This window comes from Temnothorax longispinosus, chromosome 8 (assembly GCF_030848805.1).
Source record: "Temnothorax longispinosus isolate EJ_2023e chromosome 8, Tlon_JGU_v1, whole genome shotgun sequence".
Lineage (NCBI taxonomy): Eukaryota > Metazoa > Arthropoda > Insecta > Hymenoptera > Formicidae > Temnothorax > Temnothorax longispinosus.
The window spans coordinates 8,428,039-8,444,744 of NC_092365.1; the positions used below are offsets into that span (position 1 = coordinate 8,428,039).

At 38.7% G+C, this 16,706-nt stretch overlaps 2 pseudogenes; one reads left to right on the forward strand and one right to left on the reverse strand.

The window, feature by feature from the left end:
* Positions 1 to 5,566: 5,566 nt before the first annotated feature.
* Positions 5,567 to 8,079, forward strand: LOC139817677 (uncharacterized; annotated as a pseudogene).
* Positions 8,080 to 8,515: 436 nt separating this feature from the next.
* LOC139817676 (uncharacterized) lies at positions 8,516 to 10,910 on the reverse strand (annotated as a pseudogene).
* Between the last annotated feature and the right edge of the window lie 5,796 nt (positions 10,911 to 16,706).

Here is a 16,706-nt window from a genome sequence, read left to right on the forward strand (position 1 = left end):
CAAATTGGATCCTATTTAAGTGTTTTTTTTCGCAGCGATGCCACAGTTAAAACGCGAATCACGCGAGCGACGCGGGCGATGCGCGCGACGCGGCCCGAAACAGTCGAAACAGAGATAGAGAGGATACTCACACAAAAGAAGAGCCATTCAGCGCGGTGCTGGGCGTGTACAAACGTGGCTCCTTTCTTGTATAAGTATTCTCTCTATCTCCGTTTCAATGGGCACGTTCAACAGACACAACTGTTGACTCTGCGTTGATTGGTTGGTTCTAAAAGTAAGAGCCAATTACGTTCGACTGCTATTGAGCGGCATGGTCTGCTGAACGCGACCAATCATTATAGACTTAGGAAGATACAGCGGTGATCGGCATTCGCAAAGATAAAAGGCTTGCACTATTCTTATTAATATTTAGGGCGGTATTCCTAGTCGGATCTTATATCTAAAATCGTCTTAAGACGCTTGAAGTAAGATCCAACTATGAATACCGTCTTAAATATTAATAAGAATAGCGCAAGCCTTTTATCTTTGCAAATGCCAACGACCGCAGTCTCTATTTTCCTAATACTACGTTTACGCGAGCGTTTCTTTTGTAGTAACTTACAATAATTCCTTCGCGTAAACTGGATTTTGTAGTAACTTACGATAATTTACTCCGCGTAAACGAGTGATATATCGTAAGTTACTACAAAAGCAACGCTCGCGTAAACGTAGTATAAGTCTATAATACTTATATAAGAGGGGGGATGCGCGCGCTGCACTAGCGAGACGGACGCGTTGACAGGTCGACTGCGGCAAAAACGAGGATTTTGCCTGGGAAACGCTTTCCGATAGGGGATTCCACATACCACCGTCGTCCGGGAGGCATCAGGAACTATCGAAGGATTTAATCTGCAAGGTACCCTGAGGTATGCTGCCTGAAATCCTCAAATTATCGTTAGCCGTTGATTTGGAGGTTAACCTATCAAGAGGGAAGAGAAGTAAGGGAAAATACACGTCTGCCAAATGAGCAGTGGCGATATCTCTCGGGAATCCACGCGGGCTTTATCGATCGAGATCAACAACGCATCTGGTAGCAAAGATAGCGCTACTATAGCCCCAACGTCAGAAACATCGAACTGATTACTCCATCAAAGGGAACTCCAAAGATAAAAGGCCGACCGACTACACTCCAGACGTTGCAGCGAGACAAAAGCAATTCGCTCTGTTCTATACAAGACTTTGTAATTGTGAAGCGAAAACGCTCGCAATTGTCCGACGGATCTCCCGAACACGCGGAAAATCGAGACCTGAAGGCTTTTAAAAAATCAGCGAAAACTTCTCGTTCTCTTCCAAGAGAAAATATAGTTGAATCTTCGGACGTTCAAACCGCTAGAATACTAACATTATCATCTGACTCAACGACCCCTGACTTGAATATGGAGGCGATTTTGGAGTAACTACGGAAAATGGGAGAAGACAACACCAAGCAGTTTGATAACATAAGAAATTAACTCTCCGCATTCAATCAAACATACCAAAAGAACTTCACAGAAATTAAGGACGAGCTGAGAAAAAATAAGGAAGAATTTGCCAAGGCGCACAAGGATCTCGAGACCAGGATCGTATCGCTAGAAGAAAAAGAAAACGTGAGAGACGAAAATATCCAAGCCCGGCTAAGTAAACTGGAAGCAGGGATTGATTTTGCGCCAACGAAGGACCACGAAGTAAATATAAAAATAGAGTTTCTCGAACGTAAAATCGAAACAATGGAAAAAGCTGAAATAAAGAATAATATTATAATTAAGGGCATAAAAGCGGACCCAAAAAACGTTAAAAAAGCTCTCGACGACTTCTTATTCTCGGAATTTGGCGCAGCAGGCAAAATCATTGACCAGCGAATTATCCCGATCGGAGGAAACATCATGTACTCAGTCAAATTGGACAGGTGGGAAACGAAGTCCGACATTTTGAAAAAGAAGAAACAGCTGAAAGGTAGAGAAATTTTTATCAATGGGGAACTCATCTATAAACAGCGGCAAATTGCAAAGCAAATACAAGACCTCGCAAAACAATACTGAGAAAAAAAAGCACAGTCAAAACCGCCCATAAAAAGTTCGAAATCAACGGCGTATGGCATTACTGGGACGAGAAAGATGAGACATTGAAAAAATCGAAGCATCTACCACAGTCCACCGCTGGAACAACGGCATCAGTGCCATTGTCCTCGAGGGTTTCTTCAAAAAACTAAATACAAGTCAACAGATTTCGATAACCATTTGGAACGTACACGGGTTTTCGAACGTCGAACACAGCGAGACTCTGAAACGCTCTGAAATCATCTGTATCTACGAGACCTGGTTAACTGCGAACCCGAAAACTCCACCGTTGACTCTGAAAGATTTCAACTGCATCTCTGGGCCGAAGCGTGGAACAGGGAACACAGCACAGGACGGGGTAGCGGAGGCTGTTCTTACGAAGCAGATACCAACTGAAGTCATGGACATAAGTCCATGGTGGATATTCGTGAGAACAACTTTACCAGATACGATAGCAATTATAGGATCTTTATACTTCAAGCCAGATTTACAACTCGAACCGATCTTGGAAATGTTACAAATTTTAATTGATGAAATCAGAGAAAGAGATAATCCTGAATTATTCGTTATTGGTGGCGACACTAACGCCAGAGTAGGAGAGCGCGACTTGATACCCAGTGAATTGTTTGAAGGTTCAAACCTCTTTGACACAATGCTATCAACTGACCGGTTTGTAAACCAAAGGAGCTCGCTAGTCTTAGAGTTTATGTCTGTAAATGGTTTTCTCTTGATTAATGGCAGATCGATTAGCGATAGACCAGCCCGACCGACTTTTAACAGCACTGTGGGAAAAAGTATTATTGATTTAGTTTGGGTAAATGCGGCAGGACTTAGCTGGATTAAGGATTTAACGGTCGTTTTAGAACCTACTTTATCTGATCATTTTCCTGTAGAACTTAAACTTATATCCGAAAACGAAGCCGAGCACGAGACACAAAATAACCAAACTGACGAGACTGAAAATGTAGTACCGCAGCAAACAGGCATAAAATGGAAAGCAGACTCTTGTGAACCTTGGAACCGGGTGACAAGTCACTCGTTCCAATGTCGAGTTCCGGTTGTGCCACAGCGGACTTCACAGACCCAATGACAGAGCAGAGGGCTGAGGTGCCGAGGATGGGCGCGACGGAGCCGACGAAGCCCCTGACCCAGGTGGCCAATGAGGAGGAGCCGACCGTCGAGGAGGATACCGAGGTCGCGCAGATCCTCCAGTTGATTCCAGAAGGTGTAGCAGAGGCATTAGTCCTAGAAAAGGGAGCAGTACAGCCCGCTGGACCAGGCGAGGTTGTCGTCGCAGCGACGAGCCAATCCCCAGCAGCGGAGGAGGTGATTGAAGCGACGGTGCCCCTGAGCCAATCACAGTTCACGGAACTGTAAGCCGTGACTGTTGAACTTATATTTAACCTTTTTCTATGATTTATTCGTGTGTATTGTTACTTTTGATATATGTTTTCATTTTAATATACTTTATTCGCGAAATATTGTAACGCATGCCAAAGATAGTCTCCGAGTGAGAAAGATTAAGTTTTGATTCAATTTTATCATTTCTTTTGATTTTATATTCAATTTTATATTTCATTTTATTATTTGATTGCGACAGGTGCCAATGAGCACGCTAGAATTATATTCAGAGAGTTTTTATAAGATTTATTAGAAGTGTGGGAGTGATTGCGCGAATAGGTATGAGCGAGCGCAGTTTATGTATAAGAAACACATTAAAACACGACTGACGTCGAAACGAGACTGAAATACATTAAAAGACACACACATTGACCAATCCCAGTAATCCTTACACCGAAAACCCATAATTCAAACAGTAGAGTCATTAGAGTATTAAAAATAGAGAAAAGAGCCAATAAGAGGCCAAGGTCATAAAGAGCATCGGCAAAAAATGCCCGTTTTCGGTACCTCGATTTTTGAAACTTTTTTATGCCAAATGGTTACTTATGATGACCCAATAATCCCTGCAAAATTTTAAGAGGAGCATACGCCCCGTTTAAGAAATATAGGGGGTCAAAGTTGACCATTTCCAATCAAAAAATATAGCAGCTTCACATTTATACTCCAATAATAATGTCCAAAAAATTCAGCTGAAATGGTTCTTTTAAGATTTTTGGCTGCTGATTACGAATCTGAAGTCAGATTATAAAAATTCAAAATGGCGGATCCAATATGGCGGACTGATTTTTCTTAAATTCATCGAATTTACTTGAAACTCGTTACTCGGGGGTTTTGGGGGTCGCTGATTGCGAATCTGAAGTCAGATTTTAAAAATTCAAAATGGCGGATCCAATATGGCGGACTGATTTTTCTTAAATTCATCGGATTCACTTGAAACTCGTTACTCGGGGGTTTTGGGGGTCGCTGATTACGAATCTGAAGTCAGATTTTAAAAATTCAAAATGGCGGATCCAATATATCCAACAAAGGCAAGATGTAATAATCCAACCAACGAAGGCAAGATGTAATGCATAATCCAGCCAGCAAAGGCAAGATGTAATCGACAATCCAATTAACGAAGGCAAGATGTAATGCATAATCCTGCCTTCGTTGGTTTGATTATTACAACTTGCCTTTGCTGGCTAGATTGTCGATTACATCTTGCCTTTGCTGACTGGATTATGCATTACATCTTGCCTTCGTTAATTGGATTGTCGATTACATCTTGCCTTTGCTGGCTGGATTATGCATTACATCTTGCCTTCGTTGGTTGGATTATTACATCTTGCTTTTGTTGGATATATTGGATCCGCCATTTTGAATTTTTAAAATCTGACTTCAATTTTGTAATCAGCGATCCCAAAAACCCCCGAATAACGAGTTTCAAGTAAATCCGATGAATTTAAGAAAAATCAGTCCGCCATATTAGATCCGCCCTTTTGAATTTTTAAAATCTGACTTTAGATTCGTAATCAGCGACCCCAAAAACCTCCGAGTAACGAGTTTCAAGTAAATCCGACGAATTTTGAAAAAATCAGTCCGCCATATTGGATCCGCCATTTTGAATTTCTCTAAACTGACTTCAATTTCGTAATCAGCGACCCCAAAAACCCCCGAGTAACGAGTTTCAAGTGAATCCGATGAATTTAAGAAAAATTCGTCCGCCATATTGAATCCGCCATTTTGAATTTTTAAAATCTGACTTCAGATTTGTAATCAGCAGCCAAAAATCTTAAAAGAACCATTTCGGCTGAATTTTTTGGACATTATTATTGGAGTATAAATGTGAAGCTGCTATATTTTTTGATTGGAAATGATCAACTTTGACCCCCTATATTTCTTAAACGGGGCGTATGCTCCTCTTAAAATTTTGCAGGGATTATTGGGTCATCATAAGTAACCATTTGGCATAAAAAAATCTTCAAAAATCAAGGTACCGAAAACGGGCATTTTTTGCAGGGGGCTTGCCGATGCTCTTTAGGGTGCGTCCCCATGGAGAAAGAAATAGCGGAACGGAACAGTCACGGAAAAGCTATGGTGGGGGGTTAGCCAATGAGAATAATTCCGTCTTAATTCCGTTCCGCTATTTCGTGGCCGGGATCCCCATGGCAAAAATTTTCCGGAACGGAACAGTAACGGAACACAATTCCACGCAATTCTACGCCACTGTCGCAAACCGGCAAACATAAGTCGCATAACCTGTACGCAACGTGTATTTTGTTATAATCGGTGGTAATTGTGCTTTAAAGACACTGAGAACTGCTGAGAACGCATAATATTTTAAATCTAAAGTACTTATATCAATTAATTCACACGACATGGTAAAGTATTCATTATATATGTATTTTATCTATCAACAAGGTGTATGTATAACAACAACTAATATATTTATATATTTTAATTTTTTAGGAACAATATAAGTATGGGTATTGCAAATGGATATTAAAACATGACCAACTTGAACAGCATTCTTGTTTTGCGAACAATCTACATTCATTAGTGATGGATAATGAAAGAAGAATTTTCATAACAGGTAATAAAAAGTTCTAAAATTATATTGTTAATAAATTGTTTAAATTACTTTACTAATAAATTGTTATTGCAGGAAACGAAACTAACGAAACCAACGAAGATAATGTGCAAGATGAATATTGGCTGGATGAGAACTTCAGCGAAACTAACGAAGACAATGTGCAAGATAAAGATAAGCTGGATGAGAACTTCAGCGAAACTAACGAAGACAATGTGCAAGATAAAGATAGGCTGGATGAGGACCTTAACGAAACTAACGAAGACAATGTGCAAGATAAAGATAGGCTGGATGAGAACTTCAGCGAAACTAACGAAGACAATGTGCAAGATAAAGATAGGCTGGATGAGGACCTTAACGAAACTAACGAAGACAATGTGCAAGATAAAGATAGGCTGGATGAGGAACTCATCTCAGCTGTAAAAAACAGACCCGCGTTGTACGATAGTAGTTTGCCGGTGAAACAAAGAGGAAGAAAACAAAAAGATCGCTTGTGGAACGAAGTCAGTGTACTTTTAAAGGGTAAAATTATTTTGTGTATCTTTGCATTTTATCTATAATCACTTTTATAGCACATTATTATGGTTACAAATTTTATATTGTAGGCTTATATACACCAAGTGAAGCGGAAAAGAGGTGGAATTACCTACGAGATTGTTATAGAAAAGCAAAAAATGCATTCAAGAAACGACAAGCTATGCTGCAAAGAAGTGGCGCAGCCGGGATACCAAAATCCGAAACAATAATGCCGTCCTTTCGTCATTACAATGAAATGACATTTTTAAATGATACCTTGGAACATCGGCAGTAAGTAAAATAATAATTGATCAGTTAACAATTGTTGATTACTATGGTTATATTGGAGATACATATGTTATAATAATTTTTTAATATTTATTTCAGAACTGTAACTTCTTTAAAAGCAGCATTAACAATGAACAAACATCTACATCAAGTGCAAATATAAATGATTTGGATGATGTGCAATCAGCTCCAGGCTCTTCTTCAATATCCACAACATCAAAAAGTATAATTTCTGTTTGTCATTTTATTTACATGAATTAAATTTAAATAAATATTGAAATACTAATTAATACGTTTTACTTTGTTAACAGAAAGGAAGAAATTCCAAAGTGTAGATAAATGTGACGAAGTTCTTATACAAGCGCTGAAGGAAAACAAGGATCCAACTCCGATTGATGGATTTTTACTACGTTTATCTGAAGGTTTACGCAGACTTTCGTATGAAGAAAGGTCAAAATTAGAAATTGAGTTTTTAACAAGACTTTACGAAATTGAAGTGGCAAAAGAGACTTAAACAAAAGATATCATACCTTTGGAGGGTTTTATTCTGGCTACTCTTGGTCTTATTCTTGTTGCAATATAAAGGCTCATGAGTACTTGCACAGCTATATTTTTAAATTTTGACGTCAAAGGTAAAAAATTAAACAAATATTTTGTAATACACGTCAAAATGAACTATTTTTACTGCATACTATCTGTTTTTTTACATAATTTGAATATAATTGTACAAGTATCCAGGAACCTTAACGAATTAGGAAGTAAGTTAATTTTATTTATCTGCGAAATTTTTTGTTTGAAAGATTTTTGTTTCTTGTTTCAAAGATTATTAAAAGTATGATTTTTTATGATTAAGATATATTGTGATAAAAGTAAAGAAAAGTGAGATAATTATAAGATTATAGAATACGATTATTTTAGTTTATAAAAAAAGTAGTAAATAAGCAATAAAATTTTGCAGAGAAGTCTACTCAAGACGTTTTAAAAGTACCAAAAAGTATTAGAAAATATTAGATTATAAGAGTTTCATATAAAGAGATGTTTGTGTGTGTGAAACAGATTTCTAAAAGTGTTACAAGTATTTAACTCTCTAACATCGAGAAAAGTCTGTTTATAAGATTAAGAGATTGTTTATACATGTTATACATATAAGACTGTTTATGTATATAAAATATGTATGAGTAAATGATAAAGAACCAATGTTTATTTTTCAAATAAAATTGTATTTAATAATCACGTGTATAAGCTTTTGTCCACTGTTGGTTTATAGCTCCAGATGTAGTAAAATATTGCGCAAATTGATCTCTTACAGTACTCCCACGAAATGTATTATTTTTTAAACTTTTAAGACTGTGTAATCCTTGACATGAATTTTGATCTTGTAAAGGAATATTTACAGAATATGATCTGTTTTCTATAGGAAAATTTAAATCTTTCATCATCAAGAAATTGTGTAAACAGACAGTTGATTGAACAATCAAAATTGCATTATCAACATTTGTCATAAGAGGCCTTCGAAAAATTCTCCATCTGCCAGTCCAAATACCGAAAGTGCATTCAACAACTTTCCGAGTATGACTTAATCGGTAATTAAATATACTTTTTATAATATTCAAATTGCACGATTGAGGGTATGGACGTAGCATATACGAAGTTAAACCAAAAGCTGCATCTCCCACTAAAACATATGGTAATGTTGGACCGTTTTCTGAAATTGACCTTGCTTTCGGTAACTTTAAATCGTTATTTTCTAATTGATGCCCAAGTTTGCTATCACGGAATATTCCTCCATCGCTTCGTCTACCTTCAGCACCAATATCTACGATTGTAAAGCAGCAATTGGCATCTGCGACTGCTAAAAGCACAATGCTGTGAGAATTTTTATAATTATAATACGTTGACCCACTATGAGGTGGAGCCTAAAATGTAAAAAACGCAAAAATTAAAGCAAAAAACTATTAATATTTAAATTAAGTTATACAACTGTTGATATTTATTATTAACACAATTTTTTTCTATACCTGAAGTACAACATGTTTTCCGTCAATGGCACCAATGCAGTTTGGAAAATCCAATAATTCTTCGAACTCTTTTGCTCTTTGTAGCCATGAATTTTCTGAATTTTCAGGAAAAACTATATCTTTCAAATTATCCCAAATAGCCTGACATGTTTCAGACACAATCTTAGATACTGTGTTCAGTCCAACGCGAAATGCAAACGAAATTGAGTGCATGCTATCGCCTGATGCCAAATATCGTAAACATATTTGTAATCGTGTAGTTGCTGATATTGGAGATCTGACAACATCTAGTTTTGTGATACTTGGCTCAATTAACTCTAATAATTCATTAAATACATCAATATTCGTACGAAAATATTCAAAATATTTGTCAGGATCAGTACTGATCATCTCCTTGATTAGATTATCACTGTCCCCTTGTTGATATCTTTTTTGTACACTAAATATTGGTCGCACCCAAAATCTGTGTAAATCAGCCTTTCTCTGTCTTCTCTTTAAATATTTGTATATTAAAGTGGCTTTAATTAATTTTTTTCTTTCAATTTCTTTATGGCAATTTAATATTAGACTTCTTTTCCATTCTATTACTTTAGTAAATAAACATATCTTTGCCATATTCAGTGATTCCAATAATCCACACTCCAAAGTATCATTGTTGCTTATATTTGATTGCACATTATCTATATTTGCTCTTGATGTAGATGTTTGTTCATTGTTAATTGCTGCTTTTAAAGAAGTTACAGTTCTGAAATAAATATTAAGAAATTATTATAACATATATATCTCCAATATAACCATGGTAATCAACAATTGTTAACTGATCAATTATTATTTTACTTACTGCCGATGTTCCAAGGTATCATTTAAAAATGTCATTTCACTGTAATGACGAAAGGACGGCATTATTGTTTCGGATTTTAGTATCCTGGCTGCGCCACTTCCTTGCAACATAGCTTGTCGTTTCTTGAATACATTTTTTGCTTTTCTATAACAATCTCGTAGGTAATTCCACCTCTTTTCCGCTTCACTTGGTGTATATAAGCCTACAATATAAAATTTGTAACCATAATAATGTGCTATAAAAGTGCTTATAGATAAAATGCAAAGCTAAACAAAATAATTTTACCCTTTAAATGTACACTGACTTCGTTCCACAAGCAATCTTTTTGTTTTCTTCCTCTTTGTTTCACCGGCAAACTACTATCGTACAACGCGGGTCTGTTTTTTACAGCTGAGATGAGTTCCTCATCCAGCCTATCTTTATCTTGCACATTGTCTTCGTTAGTTTCGTTAAGGTCCTCATCCAGCCTATCTTTATCTTGCACATTGTCTTCGTTAGTTTCGCTGAAGTTCTCATCCAGCCTATCTTTATCTTGCACATTGTCTTCGTTAGTTTCGCTGAAGTTCTCATCCAGCCAATATTCATCTTGCACATTATCTTCGTTGGTTTCGTTAGTCTCGTTTCCTGCAATAACAATTTATTAGTAAAGTAATTTAAACAATTTATTAACAATATAATTTTAGAACTTTTTATTACCTGTTATGAAAATTCTTCTTTCATTATCCATCACTAATGAATGTAGATTGTTCGCAAAACAAGAATGCTGTTCAAGTTGGTCATGTTTTAATATCCATTTGCAATACCCACACTTATATTGTTCCTAAAAAATTAAAATATATAAATATATTAGTTGTTGTTATACATACACCTTGTTGATAGATAAAATACATATATAATGAATACTTTACCATGTCGTGTGAATTAATTGATATAAGTACTTTAGATTTAAAATATTATGCGTTCTCAGCAGTTCTCAGTGTCTTTAAAGCACAATTACCACCGATTATAACAAAATACACGTTGCGTACAGGTTATGCGACTTATGTTTGCCGGTTTGCGACAGTGGCGTAGAATTGCGTGGAATTGTGTTCCGTTACTGTTCCGTTCCGGAAAATTTTTGCCATGGGGATCCCGGCCACGAAATAGCGGAACGGAATTAAGACGGAATTATTCTCATTGGCTAACCCCCCACCATAGCTTTTCCGTGACTGTTCCGTTCCGCTATTTCTTTCTCCATGGGGACGCACCCTTAGAAGAGATGGATTCGGATAAGTTCCGGATTATAGTTTTGGCATTTATTTTCATTTTATTCGTAATAGCGATCATATGCATACTGTTACTAGCCCATACACACCGGGTGAAAGCAGAACCTTATTACTTGACTTAGAACAACCAATCAGAATCATGCAGCTAAAAGAATACATAGTTGTAACGTTAATAATCTTTATTCCCATAATAATATCCTTTCCAGACGTACAGACAGTTACATTGATCTTTACACTTTACACGTTATATATTTTATTGCTAAGTATCGAGATCGATCCGAGAGTGATCGTCGACGAATGATGAGCCGTAGAGATAAGTTTCACAAGTACGGACCAATGGGGTTCGAGAAGGACGGTTTCACATTCATTACGTTAACGTCAAACGGTTTGACAGCAAAACAGTCATGTCGACCGGAAACGACCAATGGGCAGCGACCCAGTTGATTTTATTAAGATTAGCGTTAGTTTCGATAGATTTGACAGTATCAAACATTCTCGACACAGCGATGGCCAATAGGAACGATTCCTGGCATTTTGATTTTATTTTACAAGTTTTCAGAGTAGTTTATGATTTTGCGAGGCCCAGAGCCAATGAGAGCGCGAGGCGCAACTTTTTTACGTGATCGCGAAAAACCGACCAATGGGAAGCCAGAATGGCTCAACGAAGCGAGATGATGTCGGGACGCGTGAATTTACATATTTTTATTATTATTTTATATTTCCCTGTCGAGAGAATTAAGTTTTATAATATTTTAATGCATGTCATGTATTACCTTATGCTTACCGACGTTGTTATTACTGGTAAGCCAATAACGTCCGTTGATTGGGCGAGACGATCCTAAGAGACGCGGGTACCTGAAAAGAAAGGGGAGTTAGTAAATTTGATTCCGGTAAATCGATTACTTACCTGCAATGTCCAGGAACGTCAAAATGACCGTACAAGGTCACTCGGAACCGTTCCGAGTGACTAGCCGCGAAGGTGCACTTTGTGCCCGTTGCGACGGCTGGCATTGGTTGCCGCATAGCCAAGGACGAAGCGAGAGCCCTTGTCCGCCGTCCAATCCGACCGCAGTTTCTCTGATCCGAACGAGCTGAGCCAATCACAACGGTTCAGCTTTCAAGGGCAATGTGCCGTTAACGAAAGGATCGTGTCGTTCGTCAGCGAGCGATACGATTGGCTGAGAGAGAAAGGCGCGCAATACCGAGTCTTTCCCGCCAAAATGGGAAGCGGCGCGCCTGCGTCAGAAACCAAAGTGGGGGAACTAGAACCGTTTCTCCCGGACAGTCTACGTGAGAATATCGAGGCGTGAACACGTTTCGACGGTCGCGCGACAAAACTCGATTCCGTTTACTTATCCCGTTATCGCCTACGATAAGTGCGAGAATTTAATGCGTATATCATCAAGCATTGCGCAGGAGAGTCTACGGATATACATCGAGGCGTTAACACGTTGTACGGTAGCGCGATAAAACTCGATTCCGTTATTCTTATCCCGTGATCGCCTACGACAAGTGCGAATATTCGGTGCGAATATAGAGGCGTTGAATCGTGAATACGGTTACGCATAAAATTACTCGATTCGAGAAGGCTCATTTCGCGACGGCCTAATACAAACGCGATATTACATCATTAGCGAACGAGCACGCTCTTGATTGCGAAACGACTAATAGTCGTAATTAGCTCTGTATCGTGGATATTCGAGTTAGATGGACCTCGTGGCGATTGATAGCGCGAGCGAGTAATACCGCGACGACGGAGAAACTGTAAACTGTGGAATATTAAATTGTTATTTGTTTATAATAAACAAACGAGTGATTATTTGCGACCCCAGTGCGATTCCTACATCGATATCCGTGAATTACGTAACGCAGTACCAGGGCGTGGCAGACGGCCTTGAACACGTCCGCGACGTAAAGTACGGCAGCCATATAGCTGAGAGGAAGACGGGGCGACGCATATGACCCAGGTTTCTGTATTTGAGCCTGAAAATACAGTGGCGACCGTAATTACAGCCCAAGTAGTAAGTGGCTAATTCATTAATGTTACATTGTACATCGGTGATCCGGTCACAACCTTACCTTCACGCGATGACTAATTCAGACCGACTTTTTAAAACTCATCCAGACGATACGCCAGCGAATCTCTATGAAAACATAATGCTCGCAATAACTGAATCGGCAGAGATAGCAGGAATGACCAAGGTTATCCGTTTCGGCGTGAGTAGGTACAAGAGCAAACCTTGGTATGATATAAACTGCGTGACTCTCAAAGCGGAACTACGCCAAGCAATAAAAAATTACGAGAGCTCAAATCTCAGCGAAGAATGCAATGTAATATACTTAAAAAACGATACAGAAAAGCCCTAGATTCCGCTAAAAAAAGACACTCTGCTGATAAAAGAAAGTTTTTATAACCTTAACTATTCATCCGAGTTTTGGATTGCAGTAAACAATCGCAAACCGAAACGCAACACCTTCCATAGTTTACCAATTGAAAGGTGGAATGAATTTTGTGAAACAGTACACCGCGACTCGATACGAGCCTTACTTTTTACGGCCCCGGACACAAATTATTAGACAAACCGATCTCACAACTCGAACTCGAAAAAGCGTTAAGAAAAAGTAAAAATGGCAAAGCTCCGGGTCCGGATGGAATCTCTAACGAATATTACAAAAATCTACCGCCGGAATGGTTCATGTTCCTCCTTCGTTTGTACAACAAGGTACTGAACGCGGAATCGGTTCCGATCCTGTGGGCCGGGGTGATACTGACAATGATTTTCAAGAAGGGCGACAAAGATGATCCTGCCAACTACCGAAGGATTGCACTTGTAAACAGCATAACAAAAATATTCACGGACATCTTAAAGAACAGGCTAAATTTTGTAACGAAAATTTTGAAGATCATTCCAGAGTCTCAAATGGGCTTCAGGAAAAGTCGTGGTTGCGTTGAAAGTATTTTTACTCTTACCGCTACAATCCAACTTCAGTTAAGACTTGGCGAAAGGGAAGTATACGGCATATTTGTCGACTTTAAACGGGCATTCGATTCTATACCACACGCGCTCCTCTGGGAAAAACTTTATAGACAAGGTATAAGCACTAAGTTTATCTGCATAATAAAGTCATTGTACAATCAAGCCTCTGTCCAAGTAAAGAGTCGGGGAGCTCGGTCAAGAGAATTTCCAGTTTCCGAAGGCGTTTTACAAGGGGAGTCTCAGAGCCCCGACCTATTTCTTCTGTTTTTAGCTGACATTAAAGAGTTTTTTAGAAGCAAAGGGCTGACCGGACTAAACATAAACGGATTGCTGGATATATTAATGATTCTCTATGCGGACAACACCGTAATATTAGCACACTTGCATGCAGACCTGAGGAAAAAACTGAAGACTTTGGAGGAATATTGCGATAGGAATGGCTTAAAAGTGAACGTTTCCAAAACTAAAATTGTAGTGTTTAAATCGGGCGGCAGAGCGCAGAAATTAGATAACAACTTCATTCAGTACCAAGGCGAAACTGTCGAGGTAGTCTCTGACTACAACTACCTGGGAGTCCCCATCTCAAGTTCTACTCTGGGTCTTAAAGCTGTCCAAGCTTCAGTAAACAAAGCGAAAATAGCATCTAGTACTGTGTTATCCATCCTCGCGAACGCAAAATGCGATTCATGGGACGCATATGGGAAATTGTATGACAGCATAATTACATCTACCTTGCTGTATGCCTTCCCAGCTTGGGGACTAAGATACCAAGATTTTGTCGAACTAGCACAGACCTGGTTCTTTAAAAGACTGCTACTTCTGCAAAAAACATTTCAAATGCTGTACTCAGACTAGAACTTGGTTTACTGAAAATATCCTATAAAGCGATGCGGCTGACATGGGACTGGTTCATTAGAATTCTTGAAGAGGACGATGAATCTTTACCTAAAGCGTGTATGGTTAGACTGATAAACTTTGCTAGTAGCATAGAAGGCGAAAACAAATACAATTGGGCCTCTCAATTTAGAACTTTTCTAAACAAAATAGAAGCTCCGCTTGTGGGGGAACTTCGAGGCAGGTGCATGGAAAAAAAGAACTGAAACAGTATTTGCCAAGTACAAATTAATCTTAAAAACTGAAGCTTCAACTCGTGGGCTCTATCCATGTCTAGCCAGCTCGAAATTCCTCGAACAATCAACAATTTTGCGGCCAAACACCTCATGATGCGACTTCCTTTAGCTATAAAACGTATTATTACCCGAATTAGACTGGCCAATCGATTGATTACTTGCAATCTTAGTTTTAAACACTGTACTGGGAAACTTGACCCGCAACAAATATGCCAAAATTGTAATCTCGCCGAAAAAGAAACTGTACTACACTTTATGCTTTTTTGTCCGCTTTACGAGCCGTACAGAACGCACTATTTGAGCGATTTCATGAATGCTGAAAAAACCAGCGATTTACTGACTAAAATGTTCACCTCTACAGACTCGAAAATTCTGAAAAAAACTGTTTAATTATATCAATCAAAGTTTAATGTTAAGAGCTTTCTCATTTTTTGTTTGAATTTATTGTAAGCAAAAGCGACGCCCCCCTTGCTATAGGGGTATCTGTATACCTCTGTTGAAGCAATAAACAAACAAAACTCATACAAGAGAGGAGCCACGTATGTGTGCGCCCAGCGCCGCGCTGAATGTATTCCCCCTATTTCCGTTTCGACTATTTCGGGCCGCGTCGCGCGTGTCGCCCATCGCGTGATTTAAATTTTAACTGTGACATCACTGCAAGAAAAACACTCTTTTAAATTTATGATTTTGTTTTGTGATCACGTCCCTTCGGTTTACCCTTTTCTGCAACGAATACCTTATTACATTATTTGTAAGTGCGTCATAGACTATTACTACGTTTACGCGAGCGTTATTTCTGTAGTAACTTACGATAATTCCTTCGCGTAAACAGGATTTTGTAGTAACTTATAATAATTTACTCCGCGTAAACGAGTGAATTATCGTAAATTACTACAGAAGTAACGCTCGCGTAAACGTAGTATACGTTTACACAGCCCGATTTATGGCAAAGTTATAACATCGATGTTATAACTACTGACGTTAAATGCCGTCTAAACGTTCTTTTAATGTCAGTAGTTATAACACCGACGTTATAACTTCGCTGTAAATTGGGCCGTGCAAACGTAATTATAATTGAAACGGAAACGGATTATTACGCTATATTTTGGTGCTACCATTTAAGATAACTACAAGAAAGATAAAAAGACGAAGATGGCGAAAAATACACCGAAAAATGTAAGTACATTTGTGTAGGATCCGAAATCAGGATACGAAGTTCACTGGTAAAAGAGACTTTATTCGAAACAGATAAAAACGCAGTAGCTCGACCGTTCGCGGAAGATTCTCCTTCTCGACTGACTCTCCCCTCTCCTCTCTACTCAAAGCTCGCTTCTTCTTCCGGTTTCTCGGCGCTGCCAACCGTGGAAAATTCCCGGTTCCCACACTCGGCCATTCGACAACCGGCATCGACCTCGATGCCGTCCGATGCTTGGATATAGTCCTCAATGTCATAGTCCGTCAATTCGTCAACGTTTAAGTCTATCCCTCGATGTTTCGGCCATGGCTTCATATGGTCAGCTGAGGTACTCGTACGGTTGGGTCCTTCACACTCGCTTAGTTTCTCAACGATGTACCTGTCGTTTCGCAGCTCAGACTTCACTTTATAAGGCCCCAAAAACTTCGGT